Source organism: Loxodonta africana, chromosome 3, assembly GCF_030014295.1.
Source record: "Loxodonta africana isolate mLoxAfr1 chromosome 3, mLoxAfr1.hap2, whole genome shotgun sequence".
NCBI classification, from domain to species: Eukaryota; Metazoa; Chordata; class Mammalia; order Proboscidea; family Elephantidae; genus Loxodonta; species Loxodonta africana.
The window spans coordinates 41,118,512-41,134,286 of record NC_087344.1 but is presented as its reverse complement, the minus strand read 5'-3'; positions in this window follow the sequence as shown (position 1 = coordinate 41,134,286).

The window sequence follows — 15,775 nt, the reverse complement described above, 5'->3', positions numbered from 1 at the left end:
TAGCCCCTTTGGAAAGCAATTTTACACTATGTATTAAAAGCCATAAAAAAAAAAAATGTCTACATCTTTTGACCCAGTAGTCTTACTTCTGGGAATCTATTCTAAGGAAATAACACTAAATGCCAAAAAAGCTGTATGTGTGAAGGTATTCTTCACAGGATTACTGTATTTATTACAACAAAAAACTGGAAACATCCTGAATGTGCTAATGTTGGATATTTAGTAAGTAAACTGTGCTATATCCACACGATGGAGCGTTATGGTAGTTACAAACACTAGAAACAGAAAGGGAAAAAAAAAGCTTAATCATTGAAGTTGTTGTGTGCAGTCGGCCCTATAAGACAGAATAGAACTCTTCTATAGGGTTTCGTGGGAAACCCTAGTGGCATAGTGGCTGAGTGCTATGGCTGCTAACCGACACGTCAGCAGTTCAAATCCGCCAGGTGCTCCTTGGAAACTCTATGGGGCAGTTCTATTCTGTCCTGTAGGGTCGCTATGAGTTGGAATTGACTCCATGGCAGTGGGTTTGGTTTTTGGTTTTATAGGGTTTCATAGGCAGTAGTCTTTACAGGAGATTACCAGGTCTTTTCTCCGTGGAGCCGCTGGTAAAACAGCTTTTTGGTTGGCAGCCTACCGCTTAACCATTGTGCCACCAGGGCTCCTTACTCACAGCTGAGTGGGAAGAAAAAAGTATTTAAAATTATGATGTTCATTTATTATATACGATGCAATTTTAGGTATAAAAAATACATTTTGAAAAATGATTGATATAAAATACACTCAAGAAAAGACAACTGGGAGACGAGTGATTTTTCTTAATGACTATTTTCTATAATATAGCTATGTTGCTTTTATAATTGAAACATATATTTAAGTCAAAAAATTCTATCCAGTGCGTGCTATGGACTAAACACTGCCTTAAATTCTGAGGATATAACGATGAATAAAGTTTAGTCTTCCCTTTTAAGGAGCTCACAGTGTAGCAGGGTTAACATATAAACAACAGAACAAGATGCAGTGAGAACACAGGAGAGGGTAATGAAAACGGTACCATTGAAATCACCTATGGGAAGGACCTTAGACTAGAACAGCAGTTCTCAAAGTGCAGCCTGGGGACACCTCGGGGATCCCCAAGAGTCACAGATCTATAGGTCAAAACTATTTTCGTTAACAATAAATACTATGTCAATCTCTTGCAAGTGTACAGGGGCATTTTCCAGAGGCTGGATGATATATCATAATATTGCCTGATTTAGTGCTGAAAGATGAAGCCCCCAGGTGGGAAGGACACAATGGCCACAATGGACTCAAACACACCAGTGATCAGGAAGATGGCACAGGACCTGGCAACATTTTGTTATGTTACAGATAGGGTCGCCATAAGTTGGAGCCAACTGGATGGCAACTAACAAGAACATGATATGTAGTATCAAACCAGACTGAACAGAGGAGCAGACAGGAGAATCCAGCTGCCTTCTACTAAGCCCAGTATTAAAACAGGACTTTGAACCAGCTCGAACAGTTTCAGTCATGGCGGGTGAAGCGAAACCTGAAGAGACACGATTTTTTTTTTTTTAATTTGGGTGATTTGGAACAAGAATCAGAACAGAAAAAATTACAGGTCAAAACCTTGGAATGGAAGACTCAGAGGGAAAGATGCATGAGACCGAATTATTGTCAGGACTGAGGAAAGCAACACACATTCAAAGCGGGGCGGTTGACCGCCATCTTTGAGCCAGGCGCTACTGTTTCCCATTCTGCACAGAACCAGAGAGGCAAGAGATTTGCTTGCTGTGCTACGCATGTGCTGACCTTGTGTTCTAAGTGGGAGATTAAATTTCTAGTAGGGCTTCAACCCATAATTTTTCTTGTACCAGTTATGGTTCAGAGTCACCCAGTGTTTAAAAATTCGAGTCTGTTCCGAGAACTGGTTTGAAGCCCTGTGTTAAAGAGATTTATAAAAATGTAAAATAATGCTACTCTTTCCACTAAACTTTTTTGTTGGAAAATTTAGTTATTTCTCACAAAAGATATGATTTATATTAACATGTAATTTTTTTACTGTTATTTTTAAATGAATTAATACATAGTTTTAATTTCTAAAGTAGTATTTATCTACAGATGTAGCCCACATTGGAACCCTGGTGGTGCAGTGGTTAAGAGGTTAGCTGCTAACCAAAATGTTGGCGGTTTGAATCCACCAGCCGCTCTTTGGAAATCCTATGGGGCAGTTCTACTCTGTCCTATAGGGTTGCTATGAATCAGAATCGAGAGGTTTGGGTGGGTGTTTGTTTTTATTGTTGTTGTCTTATATGGCCCCCATAAACAAGAGCTCTTTGGGGTCCTCAATAATTTGTAAAAGAATGTGAAGATTTCTGAAACCAAAGAGTTTGAGACCCACTGGGCTAGAGGAACAGATGTCTTGGGGGCTGGTTGGTCAGTGTTTGTTTTTGTTCATTTAGGGGCATCCAAGAGGTGGGCATTCCAGATAATGGAAGCAGTCTGAGTTGCTAAGTGAGCCCATTTAGGAAAGAGTATTTGGAAGATGTACTCTGAACCCTTGCCCGTTTTGGCCCTAATGTTCTTCAGGGAAACAAGGCTATCATCCAGAAACAGATGTGATAGGTGAATAATAAGAACATTAAATTGTTACCTTTTGTCTTAGTTATCTAGTGCTGCTATAATAGAAATATAACAAGTGAGTGCCTTTAACAAACAGAAATTTATTTTCTTAGAGTTAGGAGGCTAAAAGCCCAAATTCAGGGCACTGGCTCTAATGGAAAGGCTTTCTCTTTCTGTCAGCTCTGGAGGAAGGTCCTTGTCTTTTCAGCTTCTGTTTCCTGGTTCCTTGGACATCTCCATGTGGCTTGGCATCTATCTTCCCCATCTCTGCTGCTTCTCTATGCCTAATCCACTCTTTTTATAGCTCAAAGGTGATTGGATAAACACATGCTACACTGATATGGCCTCTTAACATAACAAAGAAAACCCACTCCCAAGTGGGATTATAACCACAGGTATAAAAAAACCTATTGCCATTGAGTTGATTCTGACTGGTAGCAATGCTATAGGACAGAGTAGAACTGCCCCATAGGGTTCCCAAGGAGCAGCTGGTGGATTTTGAACTGCCCACCTCTTAGTTAGGAGCTGAGCTCTTAACCACTACGCCACCAGGGCTCCAATCACAGGTATAGAGATTAGAATTTATAACACATATTTTGGGAGAACACAATTAAATCCATAACACCTTTTTACCTTAAAAATATTTGTAAGAAGCTGTTCTCTTCTGGCCAGCTTTCTGAAGTAATTAAATAACTGCCATTACTGGTGATGGTAATAAAAAAAAAAAAAAGCTTGGACTTGCTGCCTTCAATGGGAAATTACTAAATCTTCTATATTATTGGATTAAGAAGGAAAATTTGGACTGAACTCATTTCAAAGGCTTAAGGATTCCTAAGGGAGCCCTGGTGACACAGTGGTTAAGCGCTTGGGTGCTAACCGAAAGGTCAGCAGTTCAAACCTACCAGTCACTCCGAGGAAGCAAGATGTGGCAGTCTGCTTCAATAAGGCTTAGGAAACCCTAAGAGCAGTTCAACTCTGCCCTATAGGGTCGCTATGAATCAGAATCAACTCAATGGCAATGGGTTGTTGCTTGTTGTTACCCAAAAAAAACCAAACCCATTGCCATCAAGTCAATTCCAACTCATAGTGACCCTATAGGACAGGGTAGAACTGCCCCATAGAGTTTCCAAAGAGTGCCTGGTGGATTTGAACTGCCAAACCTTTTGGTTAGCAGCTCTAGCACTTAACCACTACACCACCAGGGTTTCCTGCTTGTTGTTAAGGATTCCCAAAAGGAAAACTCATTATCCCATGCTCATTTTCACCCAGCAAGGGACAAAAAAGTAACAATTTGTTCTGTCTAGGCCATTTTTCGAGTCCCTGAGTGATGCAAATGGTTAATGTACTCAGCTGCTAACAGTAAAGGATAGAAGTTTAGAGTCTACGCAGAGGTATCTCCTTGGAAGAAAGGCCTAGTGATCTCCTCTGGAAAAGCAGCTATTGAAAATGCTGTGGAACACAGGTCTACCCTAACACACACGGAGTCACCTGAGTCCAGATTGACTCAACGGCAACTGGTTTGGTTTTGGTTCGGTATGCCTTCTTTAGCCATGAAGGGGCTGCATTGCTAAAAGTAATGATGTCCATAAAACCAGTCTCCAAAAAGTTTCTCCCCTGCCTTTTCTTTAATTAATGTTCTTCTTTTTTTAGATAATTGTAGATTCACATGCAGTTGAAAGAAATAGTACAGAGATCCCATGTTCCTTGTCTATTTAAGAGAAAACAATGAAAGCTTATGAGCTTTCATCAGAACAAACTTTTCAATAGATATTCCTTATTTTCCCTACCAGTCTCCTGCACACTCTTCTCAGCTGATTGCTTGTTTAAATCTGTCTTTCTCTCTGCGCCCCACCCTCTTCTATTTAGCGATTATGTCAGACACTTTAATCTGGAAATGTGGGCTATTAATATGCAAGAGTAAGGACTTGTCGGAATACTCCAAATATAATGAGATATTTGAGCATATTGGGCCTTTCTCCCACCGAGTGGCTGATGGGTTCAAACTGCCAACCTTTCAGTTAGCAGCCGAGCCCTGAACAACTGTACCACCAAGGCTCCCTTAGGAATCCTTAAGCCTTTGAAATGAGTTCAGTCAAATGAGTTTCAGCTCGTTGGAAATATAATTTGAACATCAAAGTCCTGATATGTGGACCAGGAATTTGTTGAAATTTTGAAAGGGATAGTTTCATTTGTTTGATATTTTTTGACTGAAATGTAGTCCAGGTCAGAATGGACAGTAGACCCAAGGACCAACGGCACTGCTTCTGCCGAGTTTGTTTTCCCTTTAGTGATTAAAACCGAGGACAAAACATTACCTTTTCTCTGGGAGTTTCAAGAGCTGTTTAAATAATAGTTAAGATCGTAAAACCTTTCTGCATTGTCCAGCCATTGCATAAAACATACCTGAGTGCACTTGCTCCCCTGGGACCTTCCTGGAGTTATCTAAATGCCTTTGATGGAATGTATCTCACCTTCATACCCTACTTTAAAAGTCAATCCAGTGTTGTCTTAACTTTCCCTTTAAAACTGGAGTCTTTCCACTCCCTCTAGAGCCTTCTAGTATTACAGTCAGTTAGTTTTTATCAATTTTGGACTCAGAACCAAAGAAATGGCTTCTTTCCTGAAGATGGAAAAAGTTAAAGCAATTTGGCTCAGGAGTGCCTGGTTGGTGCAAATGGTTAATGCGCTCAGCTGCTAACCGAAAGTTTGGAGGTTTGAGTCCACCCAGAGGTGCCTTGGAAGAAAGGCCTGGTCATCTACTCCCAGAAAAAAAAATCAGCCATTGAAAACGCTACAGAGCACAGATCTACTCTGACACACATCGCGTTGCCGTGAGTTGGAGTTGACTGGCCAGCAACTGGTTTTCTAATGCAAATACCATGGTGACTCAAGTCCCCCTCTGGTCAACACTGAAGGCTGCTGAGATCAGTTGCAGGGCTTATAAGTTCTGTTTTATTTTTACTTATTTGTTTAATACTTTCCAATTTAATTTATTTCCTAGTCTTCCAAGAAAAATTTGTTTAGTTGTTCAAAGTAAAATGCCTGAAGGAAAAATCTGCTAATGTATTTGCACTATTGTCTTTGGTGGCCACTGAGGAGCATCAGAGAAAACTCAGACTGCTCCCATCTGCTGGAGTAAATAAAAAGGGTGTGGGCTCAGAGGTGTTTAATTGTCGTCAGCCTTTCCATTTTCCAAACCAGGTGAGCAATTTATTTTCTTTAAGTATTTAAGTATTAAGCTGTGGGATATTACATAGCTACTAAAAACCAAACCAGTTGCCCTGGAGTTGATTTCAGCTCACAGAGACCCCATGTGTGTCAGATGAGAGCTGTGCTCCATATTTTTTGATGTTGTTGTTATTGTTGAGAATATATACAGCAGAACATACACCACTTTAACAATTTCTACATGTACAATTCAGCAACATTGATTACATTCTTCAAGTTGTGCAACCATGCTCACCCTCCTTTTGTGAATTGTTCCTCCCCCACTGACATAAACTCACTGTCCCCTAAGTTTCCTGTCAAATCTTTCAAGTTGCTCTTGTCAATTTAATATCCCATATAAGTTGATCTTAAAAGAGCATAATGCTCAAGGCAGGTATTCTTTACTAATTAAGCTAAACTATTGTTTGGTTTAAAGAAGACTTCGGGGGATATTTTGGTTTAAGGTTTAAAGATTACCTCAGAGCAATAGTTTCAGGGGTTCACCCAGCCTCAATGACTCCAGAAAGTCTGAATTCCATGGAATGTTAAATTCTATTCTGCATTCTCCCCAGTTTGATCAGGATTCTTCTATAAAATCTTTGACCAAAACATTCAGTAACGGTAGCTGGGCACCATCCAGTTCTTCTGATCTCATGGAAAAGGAGGCGGTTGTTCACAGAACCATATGGTTTTCAATGGCTGGTTTCTTAGAAGTAGATTGCCAGGACTTTCTTCGAAGCTTCCTTTGGGTAGAGTCAAATCTTCAACATTTAGGTTAGTAACCTAGCATATTAGCCATATGCAACACCCGGGGACTTCAGCCACTAAAAAGATGGAGTAAATGAATGTGGGTTGCTATGGAAGGACCTCCAGTTTAAATGTTTAACTGAAAAAATAAAGAGTAGATCATAATGTATGCAGTTATCATATGTATATAGAAATAGGATAACATTTACTACATATAGGTTGTCTCGTATATACAGAAAATATTTCTGAAAGAATAACAAGAAATTTAAAATTGTTAACTATTACCTATAGTTACTTTCAAGGGTGGGGCAGAAAAAGCAAAGCTTACTTATCATTTAAGGAGCCCTGTTGGCTCCAGTGGTTGAGTGCTCAGCTGCTAACTGAAAGGTTGGTGGTTCAAACCCACCTAGCAGCTCCACAGGAGAAAGACCTGGCAATTTGCTTCCATGAAGATGACAGCCTAGAAAACACTTTGGGACAGTTCTACTCTGTCACACGGGTGGCTATAAAAGTCAGAATTGACTTCACGGCACACAACAATAACTTTTCAAAAAAAGATTCATTTTTTTACCACGTGCTGTCATTCAACAAATATCTACCGGGTACCTATCATGTGTCATATTCTGGTTCTAGGTTCTGGGGATACAGCAGTGAACAAAACAAATAAACTTCCCTGCCCTTCTGGAGTTGACATAGAAGTGGGGAAAAAGAGACAATAAACAAACAAATATGTAATTGAACATCTGTTGTTGTTGCTGTTAGTTGCTATGGAGTGAGCGCTGACTCATGGCAACTTCATGTGTAACAGAATGAAATATTGCCTGGTTCTGCACCATCTTCGTGATCAAAGGTTGTTGTTGTTAGGTGCTGTTGAGTTGGTTCCAACTCATAGCGACTCTATGTACAACACAACGAAACACTGCCTGGTCCTGCGCCATCCTCATGATTATTGTTATGCTTGAGCCCATTGTTGCAGCTACTGTGTCAAACCATCTTATTGAGGGTCTTCCTCTTTTTCATTGACCCTCTACTTTACCAAGCATGATGTCCTTCTCCAGGAACTGATGTCTCCTGATAACGTGTCCAAAGTATGTGAGATGAAATCACACCATCCTTGCTTCTAAGGGGCGTTCTGGATATACTTCTTCCAAGATAGATTTGTCTATTCTTTTGGCAGTACATGTTATATTCAATATTCTCAACCAACACCACAGTTCCAAGGCATCAATTCTTCTTCAGTCTTCCTTCTTGATTGTCCAGCTTTTGCATGCATATGAGGCGATTGAAAACACCATGGCTTGGGTCAGACGCACTTAGTCCTTAAAGTGACATCTTTGCTTTTTAACGCTCCAAAGACACCTTCTGCAGCAGATTTGCCCAATGCAATGCATGGTTTTATTTCTTGACTGCTGCTTCCATGGGTGCTGATTGTGGACCCAAGTAGAATGAAATCCTTGACAACTTCAATCTTTTCTCCGTTTATCATGATGTTGCTTATTGGTCCACTTTTGAGGATTTTGGTTTTCATGTTGAGGTGTAATCCATACTGAAGGCTGTAGTCTTTGACGGAAGGTTAGATAAGGATAAACACTTGAAGAAAAATAGAGTATGAGGACAAAGTAATGAGGGGTTTGATGAGGGTCTGTACTAGATAGGGCAGGGTCAGGGAAGTCCTCCTTGAAAACTGGAGTGGGAAGTCTTGCAGTTATGGGTTATGGGTGGGGAGAAAGAGCATTCTCAGCAGAGGAAACAAGTACAACAGCCCTGAGGCAAAAGCATACTTGGTGTGTTGAAGGAACCTCAATGAGGCCATTTGGAAAGAATGCTAAGGCTGCTCCAGAGAGGAATCCAAGGCCAGATCACATAGGGCCTTGACAGCCATGATGAAATCTTTGGATTTTACTCTGATGTTGCTAGGAAGCCGATGGAGGGTGTTGATCTGAGAAGTATTATCTTACTGTGTTTTAAAAGAACCACTCTGCCATGGTGTGGAAAATAGGGTGCAAGGGGGCAAGAGTGAAAGCAGGGAGACTAGATAGGAGACTACTGCAAGAGTCAAGAGTTGATGGTGGCTCATACAAGATGTATTAGTATCCTGTGGCTCCTGTGACAAATTGCCTTAGTGGCTTAAAATGAAAGAAATTTATTCTCTCACAGTTCTGGAGGCCAGAAGTCTAACATCAGTTTCACTAGGCCAAAACTGAGGTGTCAGCCGGGTCACACTGCCTCCAGAGACATGGGAAAATCCGTTTCTTGCCTCTTCCAGCTTCTGGTGTCCCTTGGCTTGGGGCCACACCATTTCAGTCTTTGAGGCAATCTCTCCCTGCTCTATTTGCACATCGCCTTCTCCTCTATGTGTGCATTGAATCTCCCTCTGCCTCTCTTTTACAAAGGTATTCTCCATCTCAACATCCTTAACTTAATCACATCTCCAAAGACCCTTTGTCCAAATAAGGTAACATTGAAAGGACCCAGGAATTGCGACATACAGATTGAATACGTGTGGTGAAAGGACACAACCCTGATGCACACCCTTCCTGATTTTAAACACGTAGTATCCCCTAGTTCTGTTTGAACAACTGCTTCTTGGTGTATGTACAGGTTCTGCACGAGTACAATTAAGTGTTCTGGAATTCTCATTCTTTGAAATGTTATCCATAATTTATTATGATCCACACAGTCTAATTCCTTTGCATAGTTTCAATTTTAGAATAAGGTAGGAATCAAGAATTCCACTTGGAACATTTAATTCTGAAATGCCTACTGGATACCCAAGTGGAAGTATCAAGAATATATGCACCTGAGGTATAGAGAGGTTGTGGCTAGAGATACAAATTTGGGAGTAATTAGCATTAGATGGTAAAAGATTTCCTAAGGGAAGAAGCGTAATTTATTCTTTTATTCAACCATAATTTTCAAAAAAGTAAAATTATGACTCTCATATGAATATAAAGTGAACGTGTGTTAAGAGCTTTCTTGAGCGAACCAGTAGAATGTTGAAACTGGCTCAAAGGAGAATTTGAAGAACAGAAGTATATATATAGGCAAGGAAGAATGCTTGCTAAGAAATGCAAAATTAGTTAATATCCTACAGGACAATAAAATGTAATGTTTGTAGATATTTTTTCCATCATTTGCATCCATGAGCAAGAATCATTTGCATTACTGTCAGCTTTCATCTGCTATATGGTCCGCAGAAAGGCAGTCAAAAGTGCTCACCCTTATAGAAAGAGACAATAATCCCAGCGTATCCACTAGACAACACCCAGCCCTCTGTTAAAAGGATACCCAGTAATCTCTTTTGCCCATTTCCAAGTCTTAGACAATTTTCCCTGATGCTGTCATTCAACATTCATTGAGCACTTACTAAGTGACACGTTCTGCTCTGGGCAGTTAAGATACATCACTGAACAAAGCATAGATCCCTGCTCTCGTAGTGCTTACATTCCAGTGGGGGGCAATGAACATAATAAACAAAGAAATTATATGTGACCCACCACCCATCTGTCAGTTTGTTATACTATCATGCCTTGCATGTTCTTAGGATGCTGGAAGCTATGCCACCAATATTTCAAATACTAGCAGGGTCACCCAAGGTGGACAGGCTTCAGCAGAGCTTCCAGACTAAGATGGACTAGGAAAAAAAAAAGCCTGGAGATCTACTTCTGAAAATTAGCCAATGAAAACCATACGGATCATAACAAAACACTGGCCAAATCACTTGCTTTGGACACGTGATCAGGAGGGTCAGTCACTAAAGGAAGACATGTTTGGTGACATAGAGGGCCAATGGGGGGAAGGAGACCCTTTGCGAGATGGATTGGCACAATAGCCACGATGATGGGCTCGAACATGCTGATGATCATGAGGACCGGGCAACATTTCATTCTGTTGTATGTGTGGTTACTACAGTTGGAGTCAACTCCATGGCAGCGAGCTATCTATCTATCTCTATAATACGTGAGAAAGGCATGTTGTTGCTAGGCATGCTGTAGAGTCGATTCCAACTGATAGCAATCCGAAGTATAAAAGAACAAAAGGTTGCCCGGTCTGGCACTATTTTCACAATAGCAGGTATGTTTGAGATCTTCGTTGCAGCCACTATGCCAATCCATCTCACTGGGGGGTCTTCCTCTTTTTTGCTGACCCTCTACTTTACCAAGCATGTTGTCCTTCTTCAGGGATTGGTCCCTCCTGATAAAATTTCCAAAGTAAGTGAAAAGTCTCACCATCCTTGTTTCTAAGAGCATTCTAGCCGTACTTCTTCCAAGACAGATTTGTTTATTCTTCCAGCAGTCCATGGTATATTCAATATTCTTTGCCAACACCATAATTCAAATGCATTAAATCTTCTTCGGTCTTACTTATTCATTGTCCACCTTTAGCATGCATATGAGGCAACTGAAAATACTATGGCTTGGATCAGACACACTGTCTAAGGCTGGATACTCTAGAGAAGCAAAACCAGTAAAGCATATACATATGTATAGATAGAGAGAGATTTATATCAAGGAAATGGCTCATGTGGTTTTAGAGGCTGGAACATCCCAAGTCCATGGATCAGAACAGAGGCTTCTCCTGATTCCTGTAGCTGCAGGGGCTGGCAAACCCAAGATCAGCAGGTCAGAGAGCAGGGCTTTTGCCCACAGGCTGCGAAGTTCAATGAATCCCAAGATCAGCAGGCAAGACCACAGGTAAGCTGCTAGCTCAAGTCCCAAGAACTGGAGGTCAGACAAACAGGAGCCAGCTGCAGGATCCAGAATGAGCAAAAGTTCACGAGCCTTGCCAGAACATCCGCTTATATTCGGATGCAAGCCACATGCCCAAGGAAACTCCCTTTCAATTGATGGACTACTCACAGCAGATCACATCATGGGGGTGATCACATTATATCAAATCTCATCACGAAAGTGATCACAACATCATACCACTGCCAAACCACTGAGAATCATGGCCCAGCCAAGTTGATACACAATCTTAACCATCACACACACCTGAGTCATCAAAGCAATGTAGTGGTATGGAAAAATAAAAAGTAGAGCAGGCTGAATTTCAACTCAATTACATTTCAGTTTTACATAGAAATGGTCATTGTAGGCATCATTAAGAATTTGATATTTGAGCAAAGACTGGAAGGAGGTAAGGGAATTAGCCACAAGGGTATCTGAGAAAAGATTGTTTAAAATGTAAAAGGAGTTAGAATTCTTAGAACAAGGGTAAGTTTTTAAAAGTTAGTAAAGGAAAAAAGTTTAAGCAGAAAAATTTGAATCATAGATTGAGTCCAAACCGTTTGTTTTTCTGCCTGTGAAGTGTTCTTTCAAGTTTCAAGCATACTCTGATACTGTGAGTACAAAATAAATGTGAAATCAGAAAAATCGTTTTAAACATCGTTGTCTTTTCCCCCTTTCAGAATGAAAATTGGCTCTCCGTTTTTATTGGAGGAGAGTCCCATCTGCCTTGCTATTCCACCCACGAAGAATCATACTGCATGTGTGACAATACTTAAAGGAAAAATTAAAATGTTGGTAGTAAATAGGAATTCAAAAATAGGTTTCCTGAAAGAGAATTTCCTAGTTGATGAAGGTGCTGCTCTGGAGTAGACCTGGGACTCCTGGTCTGATTTCTACAACTCTAAACAACATAGTAAATGTATGAAAATGAAGTTTGTTTCTCTGCTCTTTTTTTTTCTTTCCTTTTTTTTCCTTGAAGGGGGAAGGGATTATTTCCATTTAAATCTAAACTGTGTGAAGCAGAGCCTTAAGACTTGTGCAAAGACTTCTCAAAGCACAATTTTCTTCAGTGACGGAAGATTTCTTTCTTTTTCATCTTGTCAAACATAATCAGTCACAGATAAAGTCAATTTGCTCTTTGGCCTTAACATTGGGCTATTTCCTTTTGCCAGCTGACTAAAGTTTTCTAGGGCAGGTTGGAATTAATCATTCAACACCCTGAGATTTTTTAGGCCAGCCAGGGCTGAGGATCAGAAGCAGTATAAAACCCACAGTCCACTCTCTAACAAAATTCCTCACACTTGGCAAGAATTGGATCATAGACCACCTTGGAAAGAACAATTTTGGAAATTCTATCAAGGAGTCCGATCTTGATTCTCCAGATATGAATAAATTTGTTCATTTGTCACCCTAACTAGAAGTCATTTGCATTGATTATTCCAGGACGAGTGGCAAAAAAAAAAAAAAGAAAGAAAACCCCGTTGCTGTTGAGTTGATTCTGACTCATGGCGATCCCATGTGTAGAATTGTTCAGTACAGTTTTTTGGGTTTTTTAAAATAATTTATTTTATTTTTTGTTGTTGTCGGAGATACACACAGCAGAATATACACCGATTCAACAATTTCTACATGTACTATTCATTGACATTGACATTGATTATATTCTTCAAGTTGTACAGCCATTAGCACCCATCTTGTCCAAATTGTTCCTCCCCTATTAACATAATCTCATTGCTTCCTATCTAACCTTTCAAGTTGCTGTTGTTGATTTGACCCCATATAGATAGCTCATTAACAGAGCACAATGCTCAGGGTAGGCATTCTTTACTAATCAAGTTAAACTGTCGTCCACAGGATTTTCTTAGCTGTAATCTTTACAGAAGCAGATTGCCTGGCCTTTCTTCCTTGGTGCCACTGAGTGGATTCAAATTGCCAACCTCTAGATTAGTAGCTGAGTGCAAACTGTTCGCACCACCGAGGTTCCCCCTTTCCCAAGAGACCTCACCATCAAGTCCAGGCACAATCCATTGTCTTATCTCTAAACTCCCTCGGGCCTCCTGGGGGCTTCACTCAAAAGCCCCACACCGTCCCTTGAATTCCCATACCAGGGGCTCTAGGCCTAAGTGTTGACTCTCCCTGCATCCAGTATCTTCAAGTGACCCAAAATGCCATTTCTGCAGCACCCAGCTCAGTCTGCCTGTGCTCCAAAACACGTATCGCTCGCTCTTTCCATGTCCGAAGCTTCCAGACCAAAAACCATAATGTGGTCCCCAGTGCACAAGGCAGGAACCCACCAGGCTGTGGACTAGCTAGCGTTCAGTCTGGCCAGCCAGGGCGTTACAACCTATGTCAAGGGATATTTGCTGCAAAGAGGCTCCAGAAATAACGTAAAATTGTTCTGTCCTTTTAAAAATGGAAAACGCCTTGGCAGGGTGATATATTATTTGCCTGGCTGCGTTTTCTCTCTGTCTCCGTCAAGCCTTAAAAAGTACTGGCACTTCTGCCTTTTCAAGCAGAGCTCGGTGTAACTGGACCACATCTAATGCCTGTACAATGCAAATGAAGACTGAAACTGTTGTTTCCTTTGATGTGTGTCACTAAATGCTCAAAGGGGATATTTTCTTTTAGATCCTCCAGTGGATGGAGCCTCTTTAAAAATACCTGTTGGCGCCCTCTTCCCATTGGCGATGAAAGTCAGTCCTAAACTAGAGGCAAAGGTTGGGTACAGTCATGATGAATGTATTTTCCCTCTCCGTGTTTGCAATGATTGTTAAAGTTCTGAAGGGAATTAAGAAGCGTGAAAGGCACATTAATGATGGGTATCTGCAAAGAGCCACTCAAGTGTGCCTGAAAAAAGTCCAGGGAGCACATTTGAGAGCTCACTTGGGCAGGTGGATGAGCCATGATCAGGATTCATCCTGGCTCTAGCTCACTCTGGCACCCAGTTGGGTACAGGCACTGGGAAGCTGGTAGGGCTGACTTCTCATGGGGAGACAAGGGCACAACTTTCACTGCAGCACACAGGAAAGAAGCCTACATGTGGATCACTCAATCTTATCTTGAGTCTTCCCCGCCAAGAGGGAAAAACGATCTTAACAGCACTTGGAGCATCCAATCTCTCCTCCGACTCTAGGTGGTCTGAGAGCTCGCAAACATGCTCACACACCAGAATCAATAGCTCTGAGCACTGGCACAGCCATGAGCCTCTAAAGTGGCTATGCTGGATGCTCTGAACCACTTTCATAGTGAGGAGGAAGAGAATTATAATCCACCTTGGTTAGCAAGGCAATCTACAAGAAGAGTTTATATTTAAAAGCAAAAAAAAAAAAAAATTCAGAACCATCTATAAATCATGTTTTAGGTCATTTAATTTATTTTTAATGTATCTTCTTTCTCTTGTTTCCCTGGTAAATGTTTGCATTTATCTCATTTGGAGAGGACATTGGATAGTGAGCTGTTCTGGAGTTTGAAAACTACACAGTAGCTCCGTGATAATGGGGACTTTGTCAGAGTCACTGCTGCATGCCTAGTGCCTAGATGGCACAGGCTCACGACAGTGTACAATAAATAGTGAGTGAATGTATTACTGCCCATCCCTATCTAATGTCACCAGGTTCCTGTGGGGGCAGGAAATTCACATATTATTGTTGGAAACCCTGGTGGTATAGTGGTTAAGTGTTACGGCTGCTAATCAAAAGATTGGCAGTTTGAATCTACCAGGCGCTCCTTGGAAACTCTATGGGGCAGTTCTACTCTGTCCTATAGGGTCACTATGAGTCAGAACTCGATGGCAACAGGTTTGGTTTTGGTTTGTCGTTGTGAGGTGCTGCCGAGGTGGTTCCAACTCATAGCGACCCTATGTACAACAGAACAAAACCCTGTCCAGTCCTATACCATCCTCACAATCGTTGTTATGCTTGAGCCCATTGTTGGCAGCTACTGTGTCAATTCATCTCATTGAGCGTCTTCTTTTTCCACGGACCCTCTACTTTACCAAACACGATGTCCTTCTTCAGGAATTGGTCCCTCCTACTAACATTTTTTTTTTTTTACTAACATGTCCAAAGTACGTGAGATGATGTCTCGCCATCCTTGCTTCTAAGGAGCACTCTGGCTGTACTTCTTCTAAGACAGATTTGTTTGTTCTTCTGGTAGTCCACGGTATATTCAATATTCTTCGCCAACACCATAATTTAAAGGCGTCAATTCTTCTTCGGTCTTCCTTATTCATTGTCCAGCTTTCACGTACATATGAGGAGATTGAAAAGACCATGGCTGGGGTCAAGCACACCTTAGTCCTCAAAGTGGGGAAATTCACATAGAGGAGAATTAAAGGTCGGCCTTGTATTGGTGATGGTTGTACAACACAGTTGATGTTATTGGTGTCATTGAATTGCACACATGAAAAATGTTGAATTGGGAAATGTTCAGTTATGTATTTTTATATACAACATATCATTACAGATGAG